Below are 10,168 nucleotides of genomic sequence, written 5' to 3'. Positions count from 1 at the left end.
TTTGTAAACACTTTCTTTGCGGTGTCTTCTTGGCATGCTGACCAACACACGCAGCACGGAAGTCAGCAGGGAGTTTGTCAGATACTAGAAATCACAGGCTGATGAGTGAGGAAAGAAGCAGCACCATGAATCACAAGACTTGCGAGATCAGAGTTCATTCTGGGATGAGGGTTTACTTTGGGTTATCACAGGATTCCACGAACACCGGGACAGGGCAGAACAGTTCAGGCTTTTCAACGCACATACCCCAATGCTTTCTGGGAAGTGTAGTCCTGCCATGAAAGGTACCTGAGACAGGTAAAACGTACCAGAATGCATTGCGATGTGAGTTGAAAATCTTGTTTAATGTCAAAGGTTAACAGGTAACAGAAGCATCATTTGAAACGTGTGTCTGACTTCCGCCTCGCCACACGCATTCCCGTTCCAGTAGAAGGTGCTGGAGGCAGCAGTACTCAGCATGTGGCACTGTGCCATTGATAACGATGGCACGGCAGCAGTATCAACATCCCATTTCCTGATTCAGTGTCAGATTGGATCCGGGCAGCAGAACCAACAGCTCTGTGTTTTGTTTAAGTTGTTATTTCAACAAGATAAAATCCAGGATGCAATACTGTATTTCCTATTCCGATTAAGAGCAGAGCAAACCTGGAGCTTTTTACATGTTGTCATTTAAATGTTATTAACAAATTAGGGATGCTTCACTCAGGGGGTGGGCCAGAGTCGAGCTTTCCACTGCTGCTCTTTGTTCCAACCCTGTTCTACACTGTTTAATTAAACCTGAATCCGGACCCTGATGTAGTTCATTATCTCACTGTACCTGTTAAACCTGGAGCAGAACAGCCCTCCAGGGCTGTGATTGGACATCCCTGCGTTCATCTAATCCACATGTTCCTAATGTTTACTAGTTTAATATCACAGTATCTTCAGTGTTTAGTGAAGTTGTGAAAGTCTCGAGTACAGAGCACACAATGCATTCTGTTAAAATCCAGAGTTAAAAACTCACACCAGCCCTGAACCCAGGTGAGGTTTACTCAGGTGCGATGAGTTCAGAGCAGATTTAGCAACAGACAGCAGTGACAAGCAGAATCACACACAGGGACCAGAGGTAGGAAACTGGGGACACAAACAGGACCTTTCAGGGAATTCCTGGAACTCACACAACTGTTAATAGAAATGATATCCTGCCATTGATTTAGACAAGCAAACAAACAGCCTCTGAATCATGGCCCTTCGTCCTGTTGTGGCATTCTGACTGAACGGTGCTCTGTCTTCTAAACTCTTCTCACACACTAAGAAACTAAACCAGATGCTTTCCCAGCACGGGAGCCACGGACTTGAAGGGGTCTGAAAAATGACTGGCATTTCCAGTCAAAGCATAACAACATTACAAAACGGGCAGAGCTATGCTGCATGCCAAACTGTCATCGTACCAAACTGGCATTTGTGAGAAATGCATGGGTCCCGCCCCGGTTCTTATTTTTGTGTGTCATGTTGTATGTGGTGTGTTATTGTTTCTGTGGATATAGTGGTGCATGGGGTATAATGTGGGCTATGTGGCACGAGTGATTTAAAATGTATATTTGTATTTAGACACAGGGATTGCACAATCACTTCCCTTGCACAAATGAGTTCACATGCTGGGATTCAAGTGAATGATTCATTAGTAATTGAACCTGGGCACAGCTGTATAGATAGATGCACTCACTCGCGGTGGGGTGTTCGGTGAGTGGATAAAAGAAAGATAACAATTGCTACTCGTGCTGGAAGCACCTGCGCCGTACTTTCTGCTTTATTCGTCTATTTATTTTGGCCAAGGCACCGTTTCGTTTTTTGTTTTGTAAAATCTTTTGTTTAATAAAAAGCGCAGCGCGGTAGATCTCAGTTTCACCCGCAGTTGCCTTGTGTGCTGCGGATTCATTTCCTGGCCTGACGTCCCACTGCACTTGTAGCTCACTACAATGTTTCCTATGCGCAAGATGTTACCAAAATGCCAGTCTCCAATAGTACTGAAAAAATAAACCCACTGGTATAACTAACCACCAAGTCAGAAATCGTGGTGGAAAAAAATGTGCTTTCTTTAAAAAGCGTGGATGGTGTGGGATCATGGGCTCCAATAAGTGCCTCTCATACTGAATTCTCTCACAGAAGCCCTCCTGTGGCCAGTGCTTCACCAAAACACTCCCAAATAATCAAGTTAAATGAAGAAGGCTGATTACTATATGTTCTCAGGCACTTGTATACAACATACTGCACATCTGCAGCAATGTTTCCACGCAATGCAGTTAGCTGTTAGTTGCGGATCAGTGGAGTTTATGAGCAGAGGATAAGTCTGTAGTCATCACAGGAAAAGGTGGGGGGGGTCTGGATTGTGCACATTCTCATGAATCTCGCACAAACAAGTGTGAGCAGGCAGAGTGGGCGCAGAGCTCCTTGAAGATGAGAAAATGGAAATGTTACTGCAGAGAGAGAGAGAGCTGAGCAGAGAGACGCAGCGTCACACCCTGCTGTGCAGCTCAGGAAAGCCAGGAGCTGAGCAGAGAGCCGCAGCGTCACGCCTCAAAAGAGCCAGGCAGCTTCTCATTCTTACTCAAGCACCCGAAGAAACCTTGAAAGCCCCACCTAGACTTAACAAACAACATACCCTGTGTGTAAATATATCCGCTTCAGTTACTGTGTATAATTGTAACATGTTTTTCTTTTGCTCTGTACCACCTGAGTCTGGCTGTGCCATCAGCTGAAATCACAATTGGTTTTATGTCTCAACTTAAATGTTCTAATCTAATGAAAAAATAAGAAACAAAATTTGTATCGTAGTAACTAAAGAGCTTGTAGGAAGCTTTACATTTAAAAACAAACAAAAAAAGAAAACATTCAATAAATTGTGCTGGCGTTTTCCAGAAAATATTAATTCAGTGGAAACATTAAATCACATCATAAAAGTCACTGAATGTAACTGTTGCCACCAACACTTAATCCTCTGCAAGCATGATATGTTTATTTCAAATACACCTGTCATGGGAAACGTCTTTCTAATAACATTATAAAATTACACTTTTTTTAAGGCTGCTTCAGCAAATTTTTCCAGGTGCCAAGCGCCTGTAGCTGAGCTAGGCTGTGCATTTAAAGTGTGAATGTGGGATCTTTCGGAACCTGCAGGTAGGAATTAACATGCCCTCCTGTGGTTTCAATGAAAGGAGCAGCAAAGTGAAATGCCCGGTACAGCAGACCGGGCTGCAAACTTTCTAGAATTGCACAACACAGCAATTGATTTATGAATCATCCAAGAGCATTTCTTTTGATGGTTATTTTCCACATCGTTGTCTCTAGCTAGTTTTCCCCTTAGTTCAGCAGTGCTGTATGACTGATCAAGAGGCAGTGCCCACTCCACTTGATGCTCCTGCTCCAGTATTGTACACTGTAGTTTAGACTTGTATAGTACTGCAGAGTTGATCACACTGTTAGATTGCAACATGCAGCCCGATTAGCTAACACAGTGTCACATGACCAAAACAATTTGTGCCCTTGCTCATGAAACTGGCTAATAGTCTAATATTATTGCCCTCTGACATCACAGGCTAAAAAAAAGAAAAGGATTGAGTGCAGTTTTCTAGTTTTTTCCAGTGTAGTGGAAACTTTTCCCCTCCTGGACTGAAACCCCAATGGGGAAATGTATCCCGAAGCCTGTCATGAGTGACCTCTTGGAATGAGGGACACATGGACAGCACATTGAATTTACCAGAATTATGGGAACAAAGATGAGTCAAACTCAATATTGCAGGACTTACTAGAAACAGGACTGGCCAACTATCAGCTTGCTTTGTCAAACACATAATCAGGATGCCTAGCAGACCTGTGCAACTCCTAACGCTGAGTGTGAGTGAAAGCAGGGTGCAGGGCAATGCATTCCAAATGCATTCGCTGTGGATCTGGAGCTCAGAGCTGCAGAATAACTGGCCTTGTCATTCTCACTGTGGTCAGTTCCTCTGCTTTGAAGTTCAAGTTCATATGTTAAACAGTCCTTGCTGTTGAGTGATAAAAGTGAACTTTGTTTCTAAAGAATTCAGCCAGAGGTCCAAAAAGAACCCCAGCAGCTTGGGTTAGATTCCAGCCCAGTGAGGGCTGAGGTTTACAGGGCTCTGTGCACTAATCTCCAGTTCATCCTTCTGACGATTCCTGGATGTTAAACATCTTCCTGTTCTGCAAATCCCAAATCCCTACTCTAGTAAATGATGGATCAGTATCCTCTGACAAGATATCCACCCTGTCAATGTTTTTTTTTTTTACATATTAAATTCCGAAAGTGGATTTCTAAAATCTTCATTTGAAACATTATTTTGAATGAAGCATCCTGGGTGCTTTCAGAAATAAATTTATGTTTCGTTATCTTTAACAGTTCTAGTGCGTTGGAAGTGCAGAAATGAAGATAACAAAGAACCATCTGGACATTTCTAACATTTTCTTTTGATTGTGTTTCCAGGATGGATTGTACACTCAAGAGAACAGCTTCAGCTGGGTCAGTAAATCGTCCATTCTGAAAGCAACAGTTTATAGGAACAGTCACAAGGGATATACCATTCTTGGAGAGCACAGCAGATCTTAATTAGCATGTCTGATGTATAAAGCACTCAACAACAGACTCAATCACTCCCCTGAGAGCTTGTTATCTCATCCCTCTGCTCTCCGGTGCCTCTAGTGTCTTATAAAGGGATTGCACATGAGATATGTGAATTGAAGTGGCACAGCCTGGTTCACGACTGCTTTTAATTCCACATCAACAGTTCATATATAATGGTACCGTCGTTACCTTTTCACAGGTTCACAGCAATAATTAGGCCCTTTAGTTTGCATTGTGAATTTTGAAAGCGGTTTGTTTCTTTTCTAAGTGAAAGTCGTTTTCCAATCAAAGCAGCAGTGGAAGGGATCCAGCGCGCAGGGGCCAGGAGGGAGGAGGAGAGAGGGGCCCATGCTCACAGTCTAATGGTGGCTCTGCTTCACACTTTATTGCCTGTGACTGATCATTTGAAAGGATTGTTTCAAGCATGGAAATGAATACGACCTTTAGATAACAAACCTGTTATAATGAGTACAGCATACAGCACACTCATTCATTACAGTAAGGGGAAAAACCAAACAACTGACATTTAACCACCTCCTCAAGTGAGTTGGGTGAGTAGCTGTGTGAATAGCGGTTAGCTGCTGTCTGAGTCACAAAGCAGGAGGCATGCTGGAGTTTCAGCACAGCACACAGGATACTTTTTTCAGTTTCTGAGTCACTGGCAGCATCCAGTTAACACCCTGAAGGAATTGGAGGTGAAACAAAAATGTTCACAGTGCATTCCCAGCCTCTGCTGTGTCCTAATAACCTTCAGGTTTATTTCTGTTAATAGGGGTACTGTCTCCCCTTACACCTGAACCTGGTCTACACTGGTCCCCATTGCCATCACCATCACCAATATTTTCTATAGCAAATTCAATTTATTCATTTCATTTTTATTAAATTCCATTTGCATAGCCTTTCTGCTGCTGTCATCACACACTGTCCACTGTCACAAAATATTTCTGTAAGTAAGGCTTCAACAATGGAGTGAGAAAGGGGTGATAGAGACTGTACAGCCAGTACTGACACTCAATCAACGTCATGCACTCTGAAATGTGTGGGGAAGATGCGAGAGAGCTTCCACATTGATGATGTGTGTGGAAGGTAGAGTCGATGTGAGAGAGCTTCTACATTGATGATGTGTGTGGAAGGTAGAGTCGATGTGAGAGAGCTTCCACATTGATGATGTGTGTTTGTAAGGTAGAGTCGATGCAAGAGAGCTTCCACATTGATGATGTGTGTGGAAGGTAGAGTCGATGCGAGAGAGCTTGCATATCGATGATGTGTGTGGAAGGTAGAGTCGATGCGAGAGAGCTTGCATATCGATGATGTGTGTGGAAGGTAGAGTCGATGCGAGAGAGCTTGTATATCGATGATGTGTTTGGAAGGTAGAGTTGATGCGAGAGAGCTTGTATATCGATGATGTGTTTGGAAGGTAGAGTTGATGCGAGAGAGCTTGTATATCGATGATGTGTGTGGAAGGTAGAGTCGATGCGAGAGAGCTTGCATATTGATGATGTGTGTGGAAGGTAGAGTCGATGCGAGAGAGATCGTATATCGATGATGTGTTTGGAAGGTAGAGTCGATGCGAGAGAGCTTGCACATTGATGATGTGTGTTTGGAAGGTAGAGTCGATGCGAGAGAGCTTGCATATCGATGATGTGTTTGGAAGGTAGAGTCGATGCGAGAGAGCTTGCATATCGATGATGTGTGTGGAAGGTAGAGTCGATGCGAGAGAGCTTGCATATCGATGATGTGTTTGGGAGGTAGAGTCGATGCGAGAGAGCTTGCATATCGATGATGTGTTTGGAAGGTAGAGTCGATGCGAGAGAGCTTGCATATCGATGATGTGTGTGGAAGGTAGAGTCGATGTGAGAGAGCTTGCATATCGATGATGTGTGTGGAAGGTAGAGTCGATGCGAGAGATCGTATATCGATGATGTGTGTGGAAGGTAGAGTCGATGCGAGATAGCTTGCATATCGATGATGTGTTTGGGAGGTAGAGTTGATGCGAGAGAGCTTGCATATCGATGATGTGTTTGGAAGGTAGAGTCGATGCGAGAGAGCTTGCATATCGATGATGTGTGTGGAAGGTAGAGTCGATGCGAGAGAGCTTGCATATCGATGATGTGTGTGGAAGGTAGAGTCGATGCGAGAGATCGTATATCGATGATGTGTGTGGAAGGTAGAGTCGATGCGAGATAGCTTGCATATCGATGATGTATTTGGGAGGTAGAGTTGATGCGAGAGAGCTTGCATATCGATGTCACTGTTGTTAATAAATCAATACCTCTACATGTGCATGTGTGTCTGCTTCCGGAACATGCCTGTAATTCACTTGTATTGAAAAAGCAAAAAACCTTCTCGGTTTACTAGCTGGTAATTTAAACAGAACAGTAAATGCTCTCCTTGTGGCCAGCTTAGATTCCTGTAACAAAGATTTCTGTGTAAACAGCATACCAATTTATTTAATTAAGTCACTCGTCTTGTTCACACTGGTAAAAATGCAATGATGAACTAATTCAGTGTGGCTTTTACAATCCTGTGTATTACGAGATAAAACCATAGCTCGCCACTCGAGACGGCCCCAGGTAACGCTCTCGCTTCAGTGCTACCATTCAGTACGATTCCTTCACAGCATGTGCTCTGTATCAGTTGAGTCAGCAAGCACACCTGCCCTCTCCTCCTCCAGCTACACAAGGCTCCCTGTCTATTATCGTTGCCCCTTCAAATTCCTTACCCTTGTGTACAAATCTCTCCATGGTCTTGCCCCACATTTATCACCTACTATGTTCCTCCACATCCCTTCTGCTCCCAATCCCTATTGTCCCTCTCTGTCCCATCCTCGCCCTGTGCCCAATCCTGTTTCCTTTCTTGCTCCCCTTCATTGGAATAGACTCCCACTTATCATAAAACAGTCACCCACACTGCGTAGTTTCCACTAACTCCCTAGCCCATCCTAATAATACCCTTGGCCCCTGACCTCCTGTTATGACCCTGCTTGCCTGACCCTGACCTAGCCTCTGGCTCTCTACTTTTATATTAGCAGCCCAATACCTTACATTCTGTCTTCACACATTTTTCTTGATTGTGCCGTTTTGTTTAAAATTTGTAAAGCTCTGTGGCAGAGCAGAGCTCAATCCTATATAGATTGGCAGGGATGGGGTTAAAATCCCCTACCTGCCTGGGTTGATTGGTTGATTAGATGATTAGCTTAATTAATGATCAATCAGTGCCCAGCCACCTGACATAAAAGGAGACCTCTGCTTCCCATTAGGAGGAGGGAGTCGAGGAAGCAGGTTGGTGGTGTTTGTGGTTTGAAATTTTCTAAATTCAGTGAAGGCATCGCCCAGCCTGGAAACCTTTATTTTTGTGAGTTTTGATTTTTGCTTTATTTGTATTTAAATATCTGTTATTTTGCCCTTGTGCACTTTTATTGTTGTGTTTATTTATAATAAAAGTATATTTTTTTGAACTGCAGTCTGTTTCTGGGCCTCTATCCACTTGCCAGCCTGTCTCAAGCTCCTTGGTTAAAGGCACTATAAAAATGTAAATCAATCAAAAAAATAATTAAAATCCTGGAATGCAGTCTGGATCTTCCTGAGTAACAGCTCCCTATAATAAAAGTGCAGCAAAGCATTAGGAAGCACAGTGAAAGCATGGTAAAGAATAGAGAGGCATTGTAAAGAATAGAAAGGCATGGTAAAGCATAGGGAAGCATTGTAAAGAAGAGAGAGGCATGGTAAAGCATAGCGAGGCATGGTAAAGCACACGGAAGCATTGTAAAGAAGAGAGAGGCATGGTAAAGCATAGGGAAGCATTGTAAAGAATAGTGAGGCATGGTAAAGCAGAGGCAAGCATTGTAAAGAATAGCGATGTATGGTAAAGCACATTAATAAACACAGCAAACCAGTGTACACTCTGGAAAACTCAGACTAACAATGAGAACGCATGGGAAACCACAAGTGCTAACCCTAACTACGTCTTCTATTATTCACTCTTGCTGCAACTGCTAAAAAAAAAAAATGTAGTTGGGAAATCTCATCCCCGCGTCTGCACTCATGCTTAGAAATGCTCCTACCTCTCAGCTACAGATTCAGTGGGAAAGGGAACAATAGAATAAACATTGCCTCTCAATGTGAGGAAACTAATGATTCATCATAACCTCTCCACAACCTCCAAGCATTTCATATGGAGCAGCCTGTCATTAATTAAACGATAATGAAAAACAACCAATTCTCTACAGTTTAACCCAGGGCTTCATGTCCCAACATCCCCTACATATCACATACATGCGCACACGGCTATAGTTAAGAACAGAGAACAGCCCTTCAGGCATGCAGGCTGCTACACAGATCTGCAAGGGGGGCCAGTGGGACAGTGCAGTTAGTAACACTCAATCATGGGGCAGAGTTGAGTATAACTGGAACATTGATCTGTATTTTTCAATTGTTCCCTCGACCATCTCTGTAACTCATTTTTTCTATCACTAAACAGCGAAGGGGAAAAGGACCTTGCATTTGTTCACCCATACTACTGGCTCGTTTAGCATGCCTAATTGGAGGCTGCTGGAGAGACCGGATTCATGTTTATTTATCATGTTTTCTTTTATAATGAAGACAGATATGATACCGGTCTCCAATGTCGATTCATCCCATGCAAACTGCTCTGTCAAACTGTTATGCAATTTCTGATATTCCCATGCCTGGGAGAAAAGGCCTGTTGAGTCAGACACTGGAGCCAGATATGCCTTGATTGAAAACATCTCCTGCGTTTCAATAATTCTGACAACAGCGCTTAATACAGCTAACTGGGCAACTGACCTACCAGGAAGACAGCTTTATGAAATCGGGCTGTGATAGAGGCAAACATTTCCTGTGGCGCCATTTATGTCCAAATCAAACTCTCTGAAAGAATAAACACAGCAGATGGCACAGACCCTAAAGCCTATGTGTGGCAGCCAGTGAAATGTCTGTTACGAGGTCAGTGACGTTGTTCAAGAAATTACTGAAAGTGCGTGTGTGTTCATGTACGTCTGTGTGTGTGAGAGAGAGGATTTACACAGAGAATAAGCGATTCCAGCTCTGAGTCCTTGCCAAGACAAACCCATCATACAGTTGGGAAAATGAGCAAAGACTGGAAATGTTCCTCAAGCTCTTGATTACTCTAGCGCTCACTCTGTGCTGAATTAACAATATAAGCAAAAAAGCTTTCCTGAGCCAGCGGCATCTGTGTTCCATTACAGCAAATATCCAAACCTTGCTGCTATTTCCCATCTTCAGATAGACATGGTCAGGATGGGGTGGGGGGGAGGTGAACATTTACAGGTAATTCAGGGATGATAATTAGATGCCCATTGCATAGAAGTCTTATCCATTCCTGATTTTACTACAAGTTTAATACGACACACCTGAGCTTGTTACAGATACACTGTGGTTAATCAAGCGCATAGTAAAACCTGGAATGGGTAAAACTGCTCTGCAATAGGAGTCTTATTTCTATCCCTGTTATTTAATGGTCACTAAAACCAGCCTGAGATTGAAGAATCATCAAGTTTAATAGGGACAGTAG

This window comes from Polyodon spathula, chromosome 12, assembly GCF_017654505.1.
Source record: "Polyodon spathula isolate WHYD16114869_AA chromosome 12, ASM1765450v1, whole genome shotgun sequence".
Taxonomy (NCBI): Eukaryota; Metazoa; Chordata; class Actinopteri; order Acipenseriformes; family Polyodontidae; genus Polyodon; species Polyodon spathula.
The sequence above is the reverse complement of the archived record's forward strand: the minus strand, read 5'-3'. Positions refer to the sequence as shown.